The sequence below is a fragment of the Cydia strobilella genome, chromosome 21 (genome assembly GCF_947568885.1).
Source record: "Cydia strobilella chromosome 21, ilCydStro3.1, whole genome shotgun sequence".
NCBI lineage: Eukaryota > Metazoa > Arthropoda > Insecta > Lepidoptera > Tortricidae > Cydia > Cydia strobilella.
In genome coordinates, this window is record NC_086061.1 from 2,862,514 (window position 1) to 2,884,221 (window position 21,708).

Below are 21,708 nucleotides of genomic sequence, written 5' to 3' on the forward strand. Positions count from 1 at the left end.
CTAAGAAAGACTGGCGAAATTGGACATCAATATATTGTGGCTGTGCGAGTTTTTCGAACTATCCACACTTGGTCTTGTTAATAAACTTAAGGCCATCATCACACGGCGTCGTAACATAAGAGACGCGTAAACGTATCGTAATACGTGCGTAGAACGAGAGCTCTACGAGCACATACATGGTCAAACAAATCCGCACACGAAGCGTTGTCGTAGCGTAGCGTATGGGATTTCTGTCATCATTACAACAGTCGTAGCGTCGTAGCGTAATACTGGCGTAAATAACAAAGCGTAAACTAATGAGATTTCACTTATAAAACGATTACGCTTACGCGACGCCTCGTGCGCAGAACTCTACGCGTCTCGTACTCGTAACGTATCTACGATACGCTTACGAGACGCTTAGGCTTTCGCCCCATGTGCTGAGGGGCTAAAAGTTTTGCACACGTTTTGGATTTTCAACTGGCGATATAACCGAATTCTCTTAACGCTGACACTTGCAGCGTCTTATGTTACAACTTGAAGCTCAGCTTCTTAACTTTGATAATGAAATTCGTACGTTTGTTTTTGACGCTCCATACTGTATAGTGGGACAGCACTTTCGTGGCCTTGTCCTTTGTTTCCTAAGATGGGGCAAGGGTGTACTTCACAATTAGGTTTTAAGCTTACAATACAATAATCTTTATTGCACACCTTACGCGCTTAGTGCTTGATTTCGATCTTTGGTCCTTGATTTAATCCTTGGTTACACCATTTGTATATATACCTATAATATCGGCGATCTGTATTAACGGCGATCAATTCATAATAGGTATTACCTTACTTGAATTTTAAAATATTTTCTAATTTAATTTATATTATTTTTCGTATGATAAATAGCCATTTTTTTAATGTTTAGATACTTAGTAATTATTTGAATAAACGCAGAATTATACCGAAGGAAACATAACGAGATACTTAAACACTGTATTATTGTTATTATAGAACGTAGAATATAACAATAGCGACTGAATGCACAATTTCAATGCATTGGATTTCCTGCAATCTGCCTGTAAGCAACTCACTAAAATGTATACTTATAAGCGTTCCTATTTCTATAAGTAGGTACACAGGATTTTTATATAGGTGTTGTAAATTAAACCATGCTTTACTTTGGCCTCGCATTTTTGATAAGACCATAGACCATAATTATTTTAATAGATGCCCTAACAAATCTTTATTTTACCATAAGCGCTCAATATATAATAAATTTGATATAATGAAACGACCAACGACTGACGTATACATATGTTTGGATTATTTTATAGTAACTAGTTTCAATATTTCTATCTGCTTCACGCCGCCTTGTTGTGTTTGTCGCATTGAGTGCAAAAAACTTAATCTTTAGTAGGTGACATGAGTAAATCTAAAACGAGTTCTTTAGCTCAGTTTATCCCTAGCATGTCACACGCTACATCCAGAGGCATTGCATTAGTTTGGTGCACCGGTGGTATGCAAAAACGTGAAGCTTCCTACATGCTAGGTTGCATGCCAACTTAAAATACTTTTCAATATAAAGTTTAACGAGAAACATACGGTAACAGCTATTTAAATCTAAAATAACGCACAACATATGGAGGCTTCCAATAAAGAAGAGATAGGGAGATCACTGACATTAAGATTTGTATATTGCTATTAATACTAACCACCTCTTTTGGACGGCAATAAGTTTTAGGAATATTGGATGATACTATTATACGATAAGGAGCTGAACAACCAGTTAAAATTAGAAAAAATAAATAGAGTTATCATGTCAAATACTATAATATAAGAGTAGTAATTACATATTCATGTTTTATTTTTAATATGGCGTCCAGTCACCTGTATTATCAATAATGGCTTGGCATGTTTGAGGTATAATTTCGACTAAATTTTCAGCAAAACTGCAAGGTAAAGATGTTCACACGGACTTCAGTTCTAAAGTTGGGTCAATACTACTAAGATTATTGTCTCGTATTTTGAGCTTCATCTGCGCCAAAACATTTTGAATTAGATTGGCGTCGGGTGAGTGTAAGGACTAAGGGGCCAATCCAAAACATCGTCGCCATTTTCAGTTTTTTATGCAGTGCAGTGCTGACTTCGGCATTTAGGATCATTATTCTCTTGCGGGATTCAAGAAGCGTTATGCTTTGGGAACATCTTGATTTATTTAGTCATATGGCATATTTTACAATATAGATAAAATTTTACAGTTTTATTGCGAAATAATAAAACCTTGATAGCGGAAGGCGATCAATTGACCATTTTGCGGGCGTCCAGTGTACCGATGAACAAGTGCAACCCTTCTTCGAGAAGCACGCTCTCAGACTCATAGTGCAGGCCACGTTAAGTATGAGCAGTCATATTAAACGCGTATATATTATATGAAAATAATGTGTTCTATGTAGATTTGGTGGAACTCTTCAAATCTTATAAGCCTACTTACAGCGATTTTAGTATTCTCATCTACAAACCAACTATTTGCATTGCTATTTAGTGTAACCTTAGTTGTTGGTAACCATCAGCAGTTAATTGTATGCTGTGGGAAAATGCACTTTCTTGCAAAAGGTCTTCGTGTTTTGGTGTTACACGCTCTTGTCGTCTCGTATATCCATGTCACTGAGTCGCACAACACTCCAAGATAATCCCTAACAATAAGCCATTTATGTGCAGGATGCAGTGCATACATCAGGATGCATGCAGGGTTTATTACCCGAATTCCCAGTCAGACGCGACCCAGACTGGGTTTATCTAAACTGAGTGCGCTTTGGCCCCGCGCCAAAGGCAAATAACGGCTTTGTAGTGAAATTTGCGATTGTCAGTGTCGAGTGTTAGTTTAACCCAGAAGTTCTTGAGGGTAGTTAAACGTGTTATTTTTAAGTCGCTTGGTTTGCGTGGAAATATTGTTACTTTGTAGTTTATATAGAACTCAAAATGTAGGTCAGACTGAACTGATGTTAAGCATATTCAGGTGGTCAGGTGGTTGGTGGTGGTGGTGGTGGTGGTTAGGCTTTTATTTAACGGTACAGTATGCAGTATTTCTTCCTTGTTGGCGTCTCAGTGGTGTAAATATTTCTTGCCTAAGACGCAGCACCGGGGCGCACGGAGCACTCCTGCACCCATGTCAATCAGGTAGTGGTATTATCACACCGATTCCTTCCTGCCAAGTTAGAAGAACCTTGTCAGGTATCCATAGATTCTTATCAGTTGTTGAAATGACATTAGCTTAGTCTATTTATGTGATCAATTAGGTTTATTTGCTTTTAATTATTCACGACAGAAGGGAGTGTAAACATGCGTTTAAAGTTAAAGGTTGGTTGATGCACCGACGGATGTTGAAAACTAATATTGATAGTTTTAGACTGTTTAACTCACCAAAAGACTGCATTTTTTTGTCAGAGAAATAACTTCAATTGATCGTAAATAGGAACACAGTACACTGTCACCTGACACGTATATCCGTGTACCCGGGTACCCGGTCGTGCGTAAAGGATACCCAATTAGCGTTTGTTACGGCCCGACCGTCAGCCGGTTGATGGAGGGCACTGAGGGCTCCATTCTGTGGATTCATGTTTTATTTTAATTTGATACAGTTACCTTTTAAGAGCAGGTTTCTATCAAACTCGTTTTTTTTTTTTTTATTAGGAAAACTTACAGCTGAAGTAACACGTTAGGTAATAACTTAGAAGCAGTGAGCCAATTTACAAGTTTCCACAGATAGAAACTGCGTAAAGTGCATGGTGTGCGAAATTACAACTAATAATACTTACTAACTTATAAATATACTTTACTTATCTAACTAGAGAGGGAAAATTGGTTTAAACAGTTAACAAGAAGAACAAAAGAGAGAAAAAAGAACAGGATAGAGATACAATGTTGAGTTAACACTTTTTCCACTGTTAACACTTAACAGTGGGAAAAGTCCTGAGTCATTAGCTTAAATTATTAGCTTTTATTTATATTATTAATGATATATAACTTATGAGGCAAACGAACGCTAATGGACAGCCTCTGCTGCAAGATTATAGGGATTGCAAGTGTTGCCGGCCTTTACCACATCCACTGCCAGCACGAGCTACGCGTTACGAGCGTAGCCGATAAAATGGTATTTCCTGTTTGTAGCGAAAAGTGCCTACGAATAGAGAACCCCGTCTAGCGGGTCGCTGGCAGTGAATATGTTAAAATGGGATGGGAGTACACTCCTTTTTTTAAGTTTGAGGCTTATGTTACCTCATAAAGCGTACTGGAAAGGTATTAAGTATCTTGGGAGCCTTATCGCTATGGAGTTCATTTAATTGTTGTTCAGTTTTATTTCTATTTAAGCGATGCGTGAATAAAGCTTCAGCAGTGTACGTGTTAAATATAAATTAAATAACATAGAGTTTTGAATGATTCACGGTTAGTTTCACTAGACTTATATTGACCGGGATATAGACCGTGATTACCTTTTGTATTATTTGTGAGCTCCCGATATTTCGACGCAGTTACATGCATCATGTTCACGGGTGACTGAAGATAGCTGGTGGGTGTCAAAGTTGTGTAGACAGCGCTCTGTCTACCCTCATTCTTGCGCGTCGGCTGCGTTCACTTTCAACGTTACCAACGGTCGCATTCACACTTGTTGGTCCGGTCGCGTTCACACTCGTTGGTCTGTCCAAACACACTACACTCACGGTGTCACTACGCGTGTTTGATTCGGATATCACTGGTTTTTTACACAAACAAATCACAGGATTCCACACATTTGACAGTTTAAACCCATCTTCACGATTAAAATTTTTGTATTTGTGAATTTCAACGGCTTCTCTTACCAATCTTGGTAACAAATCACTCTGTATGTACAAGCGGAAGAACAAATTTAATAACGCAGCGTACTACGTAGGGAGACAAGACGCGAACGCGAAGCGAAGCGATGCGGCGCGGAGTGAATCAATCCTTTGATACCTATAGAAGTGTCCTACGTGGGCGATCTCGTTGTGAACGGGAACGCCGTGTGCCCGCCGCGCCGCTTCGCATTCGCGAGATCGCTTACGTAAGATGCAGCGTTAGGCTAAGTTGTGTACCTCAATACGCTCCCCAATTACACATAAACGGAACGTGAGGTCACGATACACTGGTTGAAGGACTATTCGACCGTACAATCGCGAACGTTGCACCAACTGCCTACGCTCGACTGTCAGTGCCTAATGATGCGAACAATGCCCAACCAATTAGTTGGTAAATTCATTTTCTTTTGACAATGACAATGAAACTGAGCTAGCTTATAACTGAATTATTAAAAATTGCTAGGTAGTTGTTTACTTCTACTAACTGTTAATATCTCTTGCCCTGTCTTGTTATGCAGGTGTTAACCGATTTTAAGGCTTCCACACCCGATGGGTGACAATGGGTCCGTCTGTCTGTCAGCAGGCTCTATCTCACGAACCATTATAGGTAGACAGTTGAAATTTTCTTTAGTTTTCTCTGTATTGTTTTTACAAGCTTTTCATTAACTTGTAATGTACCTATGTATGTATGTATGTACGGGTCAATTCTTTCATGTTAAATTTGACCAACTTTGCGACTTCCAATGAAGTTGAAAATTTGCATAAATATGTAAGTCAGGTGACTATGCAGGAGCATAGAATAGGCGGAGCTATGGGGATTTACGAGATCTACAGCTCAGAGTCACTAGTACATAAATATACAGTAATACACCACCATCTTCATTGAGTTGTGAACAACGGGCACGCGTAGCGCTACATCGAAACGAAACTAAGTCGCTTTCGAAAGTTTAAATCGTTTCGCTCGTAATGGGAACTCGATGCGAAATACCAATTTTACTGTTCCCGAAAACGGTTGCAGAGGATGTTTGTTTCTGCACTTGGGCAGGAAATGCAGCCTTAACACCCAGTGCTGTTGACTGGGAATTTCTTTGTTACAGGATTTATTTTTCAAAGAAAGACGAAGATTTTACGACTTTCACGCTCTAAAATTTCAGCACAGTAATTTAACACTGCGGCCTTGCTTACAACTTACTAACAAGGGTTTGTATAATGCAGCATTGTGTGCAATAAATATAAAAGACAAAATCCAACGGCTTGGCCACGTAATACTAAAGTACCGTTTACACCTAGCTTTAGCATCTTTCATCATTTTAGTTTTATAAGAATAAATCCCTATTCATAAATAATGGTACATACGCTGTGCAGTGATAAATTACGGAACGCTAACATTTACAGACATTAATTAGAGCTCGGGGGAAAACCAAACAAACGAAAAGCTCGGGAGCGAAATTTGCTCTCATGGTGCATCGAATAAGTACAGACAGAGCCAAAATTACGTAAGTATACATTTTTTATATATATAAAATACTGACTTACTTAAATCAACGCCTAACCTTTTTTACCCCCTAAGTGGGTTAAAAGGTGGTAAAAGTTTGTTTGTGGTAGGTACAAGTTTTGTTTTAAGCTAGCAACTTGAAACTTCTTAAAAATGCATTTTTTAAATGCAAGAAAAGTAATTTCAGCGTTTATAAAAATTTATTTCAAGGCGATAAAAAAAGGGTTTATATCGAGAGAAAATTTGGAGCGAAAAACAGATTTCATACAAATTTTTAAATGCTCTTAACTCTTATAATAATTAAAAATTCGGAAAAACAAACTAGCTGTGGTTCATATACAACAAATTGTGTCAAAATATTTTCAATAATGTTAATATCCAGAGAGGAAAATGAGGACTACGTTTGTCTGAAAGGGCGATTTCGCGCGGGTCCTCCTTTTTCGTCTTAAGATAGTTGAAAGGAGATTGAAAGTTTGTTTCAGGACGGAAATGGCAATCCGTAAATAAAAAAAAATAAGGAACTTGTTCCAAAACTTTAATGCGAACATTAAACATACCCTTTACTTGACGTAAGAGGACAAGTATACATCACTTTTGTAACAAAAGCTAGTAAAACGAATTCTTATTCAAATCGAATACTTTTGGTTCGAAAGGTTTTCAGCAAGCCACATTTCAGTTTTACCAACAGTTGAAAAGGGTAATCGAGACGAAGTTTATATAGATTTGAATTGGAGATCAGTAATGCACGTCAAAAATTTAGATTTTAAAAGATCGTGTTTTGCCGACAAAATCGACATTTTACAATGTCCGTCAATCTTCTCGAAATTAAATCGTAATCATTGAAAGTTGAAGTCGATATGTTAGAGCGAGCTATCATAATAATTTTACTACAATTAAGTTATACTCCAATATTTTATCAGCCCTTGATCACTAATAATTACTTCGTGACTAGGTATAACGGTAAAGTACCTAGAATTAGTCTGTCACTTCCTTTTACTAGATAATAAATATATTTTCCGTAATACATCGAAAATATATTGAGCCGGCCGTGAGTTGACTTCTTTAGTTAGATAGGAATTATTCGCGGCGTAAAGGGGCCCACTGACTACCAGTCCGCCGGACGATATCGGCCTGCCAGTTGTTCGGCACTGTTAAATTTTTGTTCTAACTGACAGGCCTATATCGTCCGGCGGACTGATAGTCAGTCAAGTGGGCCCCTTTACTCTGTGCTGAATTCGGAAGGCATGGGTCCGCTTGGCTGTCTTAAGGTGACACTCGGATAACAAATGCAGCAACTCTACTGTTGTGCGTAACTGCGGCGGTGTTAACGGGGCAATGTCACTGTTAATTCCCTTGATAAAACGAGTAACTGGTTGAACGTTCTACTCGCGGCAATAGTAATTCACTAATGCAGCGGCAGTAACCATACGAATACCTACTAACGCAGGCCTTACGTTTTCTAAGAAATTCTTATCATCTTGACTAGACCAGATGCGAAATTGGGACGCATTTTTTCGATTCTAATGTGATTTTTAATTAATTAAAAAGAACAAGTTTGGTTCCCAAACTTGTTCATAGATGGCAGCACCAGTCTCTCTCGCTACAACGTAAATCCGTAAGGAGTTCGTTTAGGAGGTGCCAGCGCGCACTGCTTGCCCTTAGAGCTGGTCAAAGACGCCTAGTCTTACTAAGATGGCATATAGTCGAGAAATTTGGACGGGCACCGCCGTGGCGGGGTGGCCTAGGGGTTCATGGCGTTAGCCGCGATAGCTAAAGACGCCGGTTCGAATCCGGCCTTCACCACTGGAGGGCTTCGTCACTTTTTCTTTAATATATGACATCAATTACAGTTTTTAATTAAAAAGAATTAAGTACTTATCAAAAGATCATCTTCCTTGCGTTTTCCCGGCATTTTTGCTACGGCTTATGGGAGCCTGGGGTCCGCTTGGCAACTAATCCCAGGAATTGGCGTGGGCACTAGTTTTTACGAAAGCGACTGCCATCTGACCTTTCAACCCAGAAGGTAAACTGGGCCTTATTGGGATTAGTCCGGTTTCCTCACGATGTTTTCCTTCACCGAAAAGCGACTGGTAAATATCAAATGATATTTCGTACATAAGTTCCGAAAAACTTATTGGTACGAGCCAGGGTTTGAACCCGCGACTTCCGGATTGCAAGTCGCACGCTTTTATTAGCGCTAGGCCACCAGCGCATTTAAAAAGATGAATTCCGAAGAACTCATTGATACGAGCCCAGATCTATTCTGCTTATCGTTTTAAAATCGCATCTTGCAATAGATGTGACTGGCATTTGAAATCGGTTTGAGTTTTCATAGTAGCTACCCCTTATCACCACTACTTATGTGTTGCTTCGGTCCGAACTAACGTTATTGCCGGTTGTCGACTGGGCATATTCAATTACTAAGAAACAACAACATGACATTACGATTTGTTATGGTTTAGTGCGCGTACAGTTTGCGACATATAGCTATTTACAACTTAAATAGTTGCTCACTCAACTAATATATAACATTTAAAACTTTCGCGTTTTGAACACATATTAAATCACATTTAAAATATATCGCGAATTTATTCAACTAATATAACCAAAAAAGTATAATTTTAGGGAACATGTCACATCTACTATTCAGACAAATATAAAAATAGGTACCTGACTCATAAAAATGTATGAACTTGTGTAAGCAGCAGCTGGGCTAACTAAAGAAATAGACATTCCTATTATTACAGATAAATTCGAAAAGCGTTAAGTACCGTTTTCCCAATACGTTAGGTAAAGTATTCATTTATTTAATATAACTAACTTAGCGGTTTCACTCACGTGTTTTTAGTCACTCGCGCGACATGTTTCGGAGAGCGTAACCGCTAAGTTAGTTAAGTTAATATGTCTCACGATAGTTTAAATTTAATCTTTATTGCACAAAAGAAAAACCGTACAGTAACTACAAAAGGCGGACTTAATGCCATAAGGCATTCTCTACCAGTCATCCTTAGTAGCATGATTTTCTAAATAAAACTAAATCAAATGTTCCTATTCTTAAAACATGACACCTTAAAATAAAACATGAATAGAAAAATACAAGTACCTAACTTTTTTTTTCATAAATAATAAAACATTGGTATTTTTTAGGGTTCCGTACCTCAAAAGTATAAAAAACGGAACCCTTATAGGATCACTCGTGCGTCTGTCTGTCTGTCTGTCTGTCTGTCCGTCTGTCCGTCTGTCACAGCCTATTTTCTCCGCAACTACTAGACCAATTAAGTTGAAATTTGGTACACATGTGTAAGTTTGTGACCCAAAGATGGACGAAAACAAATTAATTTTAAACACGGGGGCCACTTTTGGGGGGTAAATGAGTAAATAAAAAATAAAGTTTGTCAAACTATATCCTGTTACATATCAAACGAAAGAGCTCATTGTTAGAATCTCAAATATATTTTTTATATAATTTTAGGATAAACAGTTTAGAAGTTATTCAAGAAAATAGGCAAAAAATTACCATTCCCCCCCTTTATCTCCGAAACTACTGGGTCAAAAATTTTGAAAAAAATATACAAAATAGATCTTTACCTATAGATTACTGGAAAACCTATTAGAAATGTGCAGTCAAGCGTGAGTCGGACTTAATTACTTATTTTTTGATCCGACCCCTACGAATTTTTTAAAGACATTTCGCATAAAAAATACATTGTTTAAATTGTGTAATGTACGGAACCCTTGGAACGCGAGTCGGACTCGCACTTGGCCGGTTTTTTTAGTAGCGTACCACTCCAAAATCCCACAGAATAAAGAATATCGACAATAACCTCACCTTTGTTTCTTTTATCTGCAGTCACTACACTATTGGAAACTATACAAAAGAAATAAGATTCATAATTGTATACTTTGAACCCTTGACCCACATATTGGATGACACAGAGTACCCTCATCGGAGAAGCTGAGTTCGCGCAATGGCTTGTTGTTGTAATCGCTCTGAGCATGATCGGTTTATGTTCGACTGACGCCATTTTGAACTTGCGTTTTTGGATTTCAAAAGGATACAACTTCGTTATCATTTGCGCATGCGTTTCGCTAGTACTTGCTCGTACATGTATTGGCACGAGCGAGACACTGGAGAACAATAACGAAATGTCATCAAAATGTAATTACCAATTACAGAATTGCATCTAGCTAATGTCATTCAGATATCGTGCATTTCGCTCGTTTTTTTTTACGCATCGTCCCCCTGACCTGAGGTGGGCTTATTATGGGGGGGTATGTGGGACTCTCACCTCCCGGCTCTTTCCATTTAGAAAAGAGGGGGAGGAGCCTACCACTGAACCCACACCGGCGTTTCCCCACAATATGCCGTTTGGGGAGCGTCCTGGGATGCGAACATTCTACTATGACCATGACAGACTGGTGGATGTGAATCGGACATTAGTGTAAAAACGATTTCGAGATCACTTTACAGTGGTTTGTCCAACCTCGACTCGCGCTCTCAACGGATACACGCCCTGATCGTATCAACGGATGCGCCAATCAAAAGCCTGCTGCTTGGGCTAACCAGAACACCTTAGGATGAAGAGACAGTGACTTATGTACAGTGACTATTCTACCTGGGATTTTTTCGAGAGAAAGGGGGCACGCCATGAATCTAGTATAACTGGATCGGTCATGAGGAGTGGGGGAAAATGACCGAACGGGATAGTCTTATGTATCTTTCAGTAGAAGTAGCAGAGAAAGCGCTGTTATTGTTTGTCCTTGTCATAGTTTCACTTTTCCACCGCTGCCACAACCGAGGTTGTGGCAAACAAATAAGTACGTGACATGTCATGTTTGTTCGTTGCTTGTTTAATTATCGTTGTTTTGTATGAAATTGTGCTTTCTCTTATGAAATATAGTGATGGTTAGCGTTTTGAATGCTTGAATTTTGATAAAATACTGGTGAATTGTTCTGTAATCGGCTGTAATAGCCGCTCTGAGCAAAAATATGAGATCATAACCTTTCACACGTAAGTACGGTATTTTACACCTTTCTCTTAACGCAATATGTGAGAATAACATCGTAAAATTACGTTACACTCAAAGCAATGTAGAATCAAACGATTTCAATAAAAATATCGCAATTATTTACGCAAATTAACAAAACATTATTTGTAAAATGATCCGCCCAAATTACGTAGGTAGGTAAGAGTCTGAGGTCAGCCATTTTTAAACTTCTTCTTAATTTAGCTGCATAACAATCATGTTAGGGATACCAGATGAAAATATCATAATTTTATGGGTAATTTTGACCTCGAAGTTTTTGCGTACTTCTAATTCCAAAAAATAAATAAACAAATGTTGTGAAGATTAAATGTGGTGTACATAAATTGGTGTGATTGCCATTTGTGATTTCTTTAAATTAAAACCCATAATACATTTTATTTTACGTTTTATTTACTAAACATGTTTAGTTTTGTACCACCTGCGCGAATTATAGGAGGTATTTCATTGTTTATACGCCTAAAAAGAACGGCCCATTGACATTTTATTTAACAATTTTTTAATACCGTGAAACAAGCTAACTTTGCCTCCAGGGTAATCGCCCCAACGTGATATCAAATATTGGGGTAATTTTTACCAATATGGTATCCCCACGTTTATGACGTCATCTATGTCTATCCCTTACGGGCGCACGCGTATAGCTGGTCTATGTAATGCTAGGTCTATGGGGCACGCAAATTCGCTATAAGTACAACTGTCGTAACTGTTAAAACTGTTATAACTGTTTTATGTGGCCTCCAGTGCCTAATGGCAGAAATATTGTGTTCAATGAACTACTTTCGGTGGATATTTATGAAAGTCCAGCGAATTCCAGCCTCTCGGAGCCAATTAAAACTACGAGAATTTTCACTTCAGATGACCAATCTCAACTCAACGGGCCTCGAGAACTGCTTCCAGTCTGCATTAGTGCATTTTACAAGCAAAACATTTAGTTTTATATTCACGGCCACACTGTACCTTATCGTATAAATATATTGTCCTTTTTAACCTTACCATAATACTCATAACCATTTTTAATTACAAGTTGAACAAGTGTTGTGATATGTTTTGCAAATAATTGAGAAAAAGTTGCATCCATGCATGCATGTGTGTCCAGTTCAGTGAAATATGATTTTCATATTTTTATTACAGTAAAATGAAGTTGCATTGGCGAATAAATAGAGTCCGACCATGTACAAGCCACGTACCCCTGCATTTTGCCACTTCCAAGTACTTACTTGCAACTTTAGCGTAGTATACGGACTCTAACAGCAAAATACACACGCTCAAAACCGCTTAGCTTAGGCATCAAATGCTTTGATCCATACCTACTCAGTGTACCTATGCCCCACGTCCGACGAGCAGTCGAACTACAATTATTGACAACCACTCGGACACAGATTTACAGTTCCCAAAACTCAAGTGTGTTAACCGTTCAAGCGTAGTTAAGTGCACACCGTTTCGTAGCTGCAGGTTTGCGATATTCACAAAACAATCCATCTTTCCGAGAAATCCATTATAGTGTAAACGCGACATAATGCGGCACAATAAATACACACGCCAGGGCGGCTATAAAATCGGAGTGGGTCGTGTTATCGGCAACATTTTACTGCTGCTCTGCTGCTGCTGTCTGCTTTGCAATTTTATTGACGATAATAGCTATAAGGCTTTGCCAAAATGTATACAACGATAATGTAAGAACAAGTAAATTATTGTGAAAACTGAATTTTCGATGGTAAAAATCTAAAATATATCGCAGTCGTCAGGATTGTTTTTCTAGATCACAATTTCAAAGGCTCGAAACTCGATGAGGTCGCATTGTTTTATTAGCTGCCTATTTAAATGAATAAAATTATGATCATCATACATTAGATTAGCCGAACGTGTTACCATACGAGTATTATTTCAGGTGAGTTGCAAGCAACTGATAAACGGTATGCTTAAACGGTTAACTTATATGAAGCCCCGAATATGCCAGGTAATAAAAAGCTTGTAAAAATGTATCTTTGTTAAGAATTTCAACGACCCTGACCAATCAACCAACTATACTATCTCATTTATTTGTAGATCTACAATTGTCCATATAAACTGACCCACTTGTCTTTATAGAAATAGGATAAAGTCATAAAAGTTTTGCGTATATTTGAATGCCGCAGTAATTCCTATCAGCTTGTATCTTCGCAATATTCTCTCCAGTAGTGTACACAGCGTAGTGTAGTCAGTGCTTCTGGTATTTATATTGGAACTGAGTCATCATTTTATCAGCTTAAAGGCATGAACTGTAGGACAAAGTCTACTCTAAGAGTTTCTGCCTATTCTGGTATTCAGGTTTAATTTCATCATGACAAACACGAATGAGTTTAACAAACAGGCTACTGAAAACCAAAAATAGTCATGATCACGCAATATTTTGCAAAATTTTACCAACTATTCAAATTAAATATTCAGTTGAGGAAATTGACATTTTAGAGTCAATCAAGTCTATGCTATCTAAAATGCTAAACGCTGTATTTAATGCATTTCATCATCATCATAATTTAAGAGCATGGCTCTTGTCGGTGGAGTATGCGCCAGTTTTCTCGGTCCTCGGCCAGGCTCTTTAGGTCCCTGTAAGACACGACATTTGCTTTCGCTTTCAGTTGTTAATGCATTTAAGTACCTTTAATTTATGTACACACATATGTGAAAGTGCATGGCCACTCTATGAATGAATTCCATTCATAATGTTAAGTATGCAATTTTGCAGCTCGCTGTACATTAAGGTACAACTATTTCCAGCTCGTACACTTGTACTACCTATTATTTACCATGCGTCATTGCACAGCCTGTTTCTTTTAAATGCTCTCCACATTCCAGTATTTTCTTCCACTCGTTACATTAAAGCTATCTAACACATCTGTCTGAATATCATGGGTCTTACACCGCTGTACGTAATGATCACCTCCATTCAACCCTCGCATTTCACCCCTCACCTCCGCTCTCGCACTGGATTGATGCAGCGTACCTCCATTTGAATATGTTGCCTGAAATATTGTATTTACATAATATATACGAGTAAGAAGGTCGGGGAAGGCGAAAAACAAATAACCTAGGTTATTGTAAGTAATTGTAATGTTAGTAGTTGTGAGATGTTATGGGTTTTTTATTATTCTGCTGAATGGGTAGCATGCTGACATTTTATCTAATTACTGATGAGTTATAATGAATATTATGTTACCTTAGACTATCCTAAAATATAATAGAACTGTATTTTGTGCCCTTACCCTGTGTCATGAACTATCTTTATTTAATGTAACACCTTGCTATGTACATGACAATGCAATATTAAATAAATTGCTTGACATATAACTATTAAAGTAAAAAAAATATTAAAAACCCCATAAAATAAAAATAAAAACCCTACGAATTATGCAAAAAGAAAAACAATTTTATACCAAAAATGCCTTACAACATTATGAAAAAGATCTGATACTTTTCAAACTGCTGGATCGATTTTTATCAAGCATAGCTAAGAACCACCGCAAGCAAACTCGCTTTCACGTAATAAAATGCATCGATATCGGTCCATCCGTTGGAGAGCTACGATGCCACATACAAACAGACATTGGCGTCAAACATACAACACCCCTCTTGTTGCTTCGGGGATTAAAATAACTATACCTGTATACATATTTGTAACTACCTACGATTGCTAAAGCTGACTGCAAGACAGGGTTTTTTTCAGATATCCTACCGACTGCGCCATGTAAGTCAGAAATTTGAGCTTAGATTACACCTTCAATAATTTATCTGTTAACCAATTAACTATAATTACAGTATGACACAAAAATACACTTAAATAGTATCCAAATACTGTAAATATACAGATATGGTTTTAAAAAGTAAACAATGTTAACTTAATATTAAATATAAAATCTTGTAAACAATAATTGTAACTAGATCTGACATATTTTACAGCAATAACTACACTAAGTAACTTAATAGTTGTATCTTAGGTATTTCGTGTTAATAGGTCAATGTAGTGTAACTTAGGTGCTTATTGAGCAAAAACAATAAAGATTATATTAGTAACAAGAACGTATGCAAAAACTTAAATAATTTTGTAGGTCAAACAATAAGCAGGACAACTAAATGCTTATCTAAGTATCAGAATGATTAAACCATAAATAAATTAAATTTTTCAGACAATTTCTAGTTTCAATATGAGCTTCATAAATACGAGTGCTCTGTTGGCTCGGTATATAGCTAGAACAGTGAAGACACTGTAACTATTTAAAGCACATTGACTCGCCTCACGTATGTAATAGCTTGCTAATTAAAGTTTTGCTGAGCTTTTTTATTTCTGTAAGACCCAGTATATAGTATATGGCATGGTCCCCATTTTCTAAACTGGGATTGCTTTTCATTTATTAGTGGGTATCATGAAATGTATCTTACTGGTATGTAAACTAAGCAAAGTCTAAGTGACCGATAACAGCTCCAACGTTTCTAGAAATCGGTAACGATAGGCGTCAATTTGTCTTTTAGATTTTTTACGTACGAGTAATTTTAACGAAAATAAATCATCAATTATTTACTCCAAAACTTACTTATCCACAAGCTCAAGGCTCTTGAGAAGCGGACGGATCTTTCCTAGGGGGTAACTGCACAAAAGATCCCTATGGGTCGAAGTGTATCCGTAAAGGCCCCCGAAACTATAAGATAAGATAAGATACTTATCCACAAACATACAATATTTTTTATGGCTCCGTAGTCAACTAGGACCTCTCATTCATGCGGGCCATTAGTGACATGACTGGCTCCATGTGACCAAGGAGGTAATCACTTATCAAACGTAATCGAGCTCTCGGGACGAGTCGATCGGCATCGGTAAGGGCGTGACGGGGCTGTAGGGGCTGTATTAAGTAGTTTAGTTCTAATGGCCGCTTTCAGACCGTTACACTTAACTAGGAAACAATTTTTTTTTATCGGTTTTTTCACAATTCTCTGCCATGCCCTATGGCTCAAACTGCTTAGTAGATGTTAACATGTTAGTCGCGATCTTTCAGCCAAAGTCATAACCGTCATCAAGGCACCTTTAAAATTTCAATCCAACTGTTTGTCTGTCTGTCTATCTATACAAATGTCCCGCCAATGGATTTGGCCAGTGACAGTAGGAATGTTAATATTATTTTAGCCGACCAAATATATAAAAAAAAAACATTAGACAGATTTAGACATAATATTTATTATAGAATTATCGGTGTAACAGAGCGCCATTGGCAATCAATAAATCATAATCTGCCAGAATTTGGCGATGGCTGCAGTTGCCAACTCACCTGTCACAAACACTAACGACTGCTTAAGGTTAATTCTCGGTAACACCTGACACTACTGGTAGTTCACAATTTCCTGAATATTTTTGGGTCGGTAAGTTATAGCGGTATATATAGCGTCAATATTTAGTTACTTGTCGGACCGGCAATGTACAGTGAGCTGCGTAATTGCATGGAGAAATTATGAATGAATTCATTGATAAAGCCGCCATGGACTTTTAAGGCTGATGGTGCGGTGTGTTCTTATTATCACGCGGTTATCGGGGGCCAGTCAACGGACGCTAATCTTCACCGGCCCTTTCGTCGAGCGTTTCGAGTCCGACGTCAATATTGCCAAACATTTTTTTCAATTATCAACTAACTAATAAATTACATATATTGGTAGCACCCGTTGATCGGTCGTCATCCGCAAGTGCCTGGCGACTGGGATGTGGGTCTATAACCGCTTCAGACAGCATTTGTCAGCGTGGTGAACTCTCATTAAATATACGGAAAAAATGTAACTGTCTTAAATTTTCCTCACACATACTCGTAGTGTACCATCACCGCCATCAGCGACATTTAATGTTTTTTTTAATACAGTTGCTCAAAAAGTGGTACTTTTTGTGGCTGCGTAGCGTGCGAGAAGCTCAATTTCTCGAACTAGTGCTTTTTACTTTTTAGTTCCAAACTATACTTTCGAAACGCAGTTAAAATTGAATTTAGCGCGGAGCAGGTACCAGGGCCTCATGAGTTATGAGGAGGTGTCGTTGACCAACCCGCGCCGGGCCCGCGGCGGCCGCGGCCGGGGCGCGCACGAGTATGAAGGTATCGCGGGCTGCGGCAGCTCAAGTATCGCGGGCTGTATAGGTACTTTTGGTTTTGGTTTGGTTTGGTGGTATGATTCTACTAATGATATATTAATTTATTATTTTTTCGCAATTGTATTAAAAAACGTCGTTTACAACACGTGTGAAATGTCTTTTCACACTAGTTGTAAAATGTACTATTTTACTAGTTTCATAGAATGTTCTTGCGTGGTGATAGGAACAGATATTTCCTATCATGCTGCAATAATAACATTTAATCGTTTCATTCTAAAGGCCATTAATCGTGAAAACATTTAGTTCAAACACGGACACGAGATAAGCTGTGTGGCCATTATCTGGCGCCGATATCAGCGCCCACGGCTTAATGGCGGTATCACGCGGGATAATGTATTACCGCGATATTGCAGCTAGGCTTTAGCTCACGTAAGCGATCGGAGCCTGTCTTACCGTGGCGAGCGGCAATGTATCCATACTAACATTACTAAGCTGTAGACCTTGCGAGCATAGCTTAAAGCTGAATAAATGTATGGCTCCGCCGTTTAGAGTAATTTAGAAAATTAAAATGACAAAAATAACATTTTTTTAGGGCTAGTTAAATAAAAGCTTGTAAAAATAAAACGAATACGCTTAGCTCGCGCTTGATCAATCAACAATACGAAATTTTTTTTTTTTCAAAAAAGCAACAAAATTTTAATGTTTAAAAAGTACCAAAAGTTATGTCCCAGCATACAATTACTGGAAATCGAACCAGGGACCTCCCTACTTCAAAGCGAATGTTTGCAAACTGCGCCATGGTACAGCTTGGACAAAAATGCTTTTGTATGTATGTCCGGCTGTTGTTCTTTACGCGTCGTATTTCTCGTGAATGAATCTTAGCCGATTCTCCGCCGAGTGCCTGACAGTAAGTAGAGTTACTTAAAAACCGGCAAAGTGCGAGTCGGACTCACGCACTGAGGGTTCCGTACTTTTTAGTATTTGTTATTATAGCGGCAACAGAAATACATCATCTGTGAAAATTTCAACTGTCTAGCTATCACGGTTCATGAGATACAGCCTGGTGACAGACAGCGGAGTCTTAGTAATAGGGTCCCGTTTTGACCCTATGGGTACGGAACCCTAAGAAGTAACTCAACTTACAGTCAAGCACTCGCCTATAATCCTATATAGAGAGGCAGATACCGAAATTTCGCGATAGGGCCTCAGTTTCGATAATTATATAGATATAGATAATTTTGTCAATTAAGTTTTTGGAAGGTTTTAAAAATTGCGAAGGTATTATCGGCATTTGCGAGGTATACAACTCACAATGCCACTATGACCATCTTCATTCTCGATCACTGGACCAGGCTTTCGGTGACATTACATTGTCACGGTAAACGGCGACACCGCCGCCGTTATTGTTGCGGCGTCGTTGCTGCCGCGGCGTGCCGCCGCTGTATTTATGAATTTCCTTGATAAAATTAGTGTTGAAATGAACATCATAATCACGGGCATAATGCAGTGGCGAACGTCACTTATTTTATCAAGGAATTGACAGATACAGCGGCGGCAATAACGACGTCTCAGTTGCATTTGACATCCGAACGTCACATTTAAGAACAAATTAATACTTTTCACGTCGTACTGCACTATGCAAATTGACCAGTTGCATTGCTTTTGAGCATAGTTGAGAATTGAATTTCTGTTCAATTACTTATTAACTTAGATACATATAAACTTTGCAGCTTAAATAAAAACACCTACGTGAGAACTTGCGTACTTTATCACTATATTACGTACATCACAACTTTGTGGTCTAGAGAAGCTGTATATCCTCTGAGCTCTAAAATCGGGTGAAATGAAATTTAAAACTTTCCTCCCGCATAACGAAGACTTTCAAAAAGTTCTACTTACGAGTTTTGATGGATTTTGAAGCAGAATTTATAACTATTACTATATTGAACTTACATATATCAAATATCCAGCATCCAGAGCCTGCCAACGCTACGTTGCGACACTTGCGACTTGACAGAAATATTGTATGGACGCCCTAATGCATACTTTACCTAGTAGTTGGCGTGGAAAATTAGCGTAAAATGATTTTTGTGGTATGAACGGAAGTTGACATACGTACCTAATAATTGTCTATTGTTCTAGATATCCGAATATTTCTTTACTCTTCCACTTAGGTAGTCTTTTGTAAGACCTTTGACACGCATGTCATCTCTAGCCAGCATTCTTGGTTCTCCTCCATCTATTGGCACAAGGCGTAAGGAACATAGCCAGACATTGGTTACCCCGTTATTTGGCGGTTTTTGCAAACGTACATTACGTACAGACAGCAAAGGCACTCTATCTATGTCTACTATGTCTAGGATAGACTAGAAGACTAAATATATCATTGGCGTAGAGTCCATAGAACCCTATTCCTTGGGCTTGCCTAACTTTTAGCCAGCTTCGACTTCTCTAGAAATATTGTTGACCCGCCGCCAACCGGTATTCAATAAAGAAAAGTGCTTTTACTAAAAACATTGTTTGAAGTTCGGCTGAACAGTTCGTAACTCGGTTGCCGAACGGCCCCTTTGACGAAACTAGATAACTTTAATCAACTGTAGGTACTTGTTTAGCATAAAAGGGCATAAGTGACGCAGTTTTTATGCGAGGATACGTCCGTTATTTCGGCCAGTGGCCTATAATTTGAGAGGAAAGTTTGTTTATGCTAATTTTATTTTCAAGATGCGCCTTGTGATTAGCACTTTTAGTGATTACATTAAATATAAGGGCATCTGGCCATATTGTGTCTGTCAACATTTCGTAGTTTTCTGTTCTCTTGGATCCTCTGTGTTCCCATTAACCTACTATGCATGCGGCTGTATAGGTATATTCCGAATGTCGTCCATTTATACGATTGCCATGAATGTCACATTAAAACACAGGGTCTATGTAAAATGTAATACAAACATTATACTTGATACAATTTTTCTTGCTGCCTTGACAGACTGTAACATAGTAGTTCGTAGTGGATACAGTTTTCTGTAATATTTCTACAGTGGTTCCCAGAGGATCTCAGAGCAAATCTCTCTATTCCGATCATGAAAAGTGCTGGTCCGTAACAATCTTACACATTGAAGATGTTATTGGATTTGTTGTTTCTCATAAAGTTGCGATTTTCATTAGATTTATATGTTGCTAGTTTACCGTCATTTCATTTTAAATTTGTAAATACCTAAGAGTTACGGATAAGGGCAAATTATTATTTTGTTGACTTTTTTCGTTATATTTTATTAAAATTTGGCTGATTTGAAGAGAATATAATTATGGGCAGAATAAATATGTAATTAGGACAAAAGAAAATGTTAGTAGGTATGCAATTTACCGTTGTAAATACCATAGGTACGTTTTCGTAACTCTGTGGAAGATTTTTCAAGGCATACGGTGAAATTGCGCTTATTATGTACAGAATAGGGAACTCTATCTATCCACCAAATTTTATCGAAATTTTACGAAAAAAACTCGCCAACAAAATAAAAATCTAACCAGGGATAAGCCAATGTAAGTTAAAAGGTTTAAGAGTTACATTTCATAGAGAACTAAGTACCATTAAAATTTGTTTTGCAGTGTAGGTAATAACTAATCTTATTACGTCTCCATCAATGATAACTTACAGGGCAACTTTACTCACTTTTTCCAAGCAGCAATACCTAGATACGCATGTACAGTACAAACCGCTAAATTCAAAACATTACCATTCCACAAACGCATTGTACCACAAAATGCGTAAGATTTACCGTCCTTAGTAATGAAGACGAGAAACAAATAAGAAAGGTGCCGGAATACCTACGCGGGAATCCTTTTATCTCTGCATTTTGTGTTCATTTGTCTTTTATGGTGCGAAAGAATTTGCAAGCGGATATAAAGATGGATGCTGGGTTTTACTTTTGTAACAAATCATAAAGTAGTGTCATAGTTTTTTTTTATACGTATGTAATAGGTAAACAGGTGCCTTTTGCTTGAATTTGGAATTTATTGAGAATACCTGCGGCACACAATTGACCTCGTAAAGCGAAGATCTCCGTTTCAGTTTGGGAATAAATGCTTCCAGATGTCCGTAGTCCAAGTATTCTCCTATATAGGTTGCATTTGTCAACCGATTCTCACAAAAAAATGTGAGCAGGTTCGATAATAATATAATTTTATTGTGTTGATTCACTTTTTGGAATTAAAAACGGAGCCACTAGTTATAG

At 38.0% G+C, this 21,708-nt stretch overlaps 2 protein-coding genes and 1 long non-coding RNA gene across 4 annotated transcripts in view; 2 read left to right on the top strand and 1 right to left on the bottom strand.

The window, feature by feature from the left end:
- LOC134751170 (inactive dipeptidyl peptidase 10) overlaps nt 1-21,708 on the top strand; it is a 348,960-nt gene that overhangs the window by 138,595 nt on the left and 188,657 nt on the right. The window lies entirely within an intron of this gene.
- LOC134751181 (uncharacterized) overlaps nt 1-21,708 on the bottom strand; it is a 456,797-nt gene that overhangs the window by 65,893 nt on the left and 369,196 nt on the right. The window lies entirely within an intron of this gene.
- The window catches only part of LOC134751176 (cytochrome c oxidase subunit 4 isoform 1, mitochondrial-like), a 222,464-nt gene continuing 218,444 nt past the window's right edge, over nt 17,689-21,708 (top strand). The window contains exon 1 of the mRNA XM_063686551.1: nt 17,689-17,700. The gene's annotated coding sequence lies outside the window, so the exon portion shown is untranslated. The remainder of the gene's footprint in view (nt 17,701-21,708) is intronic.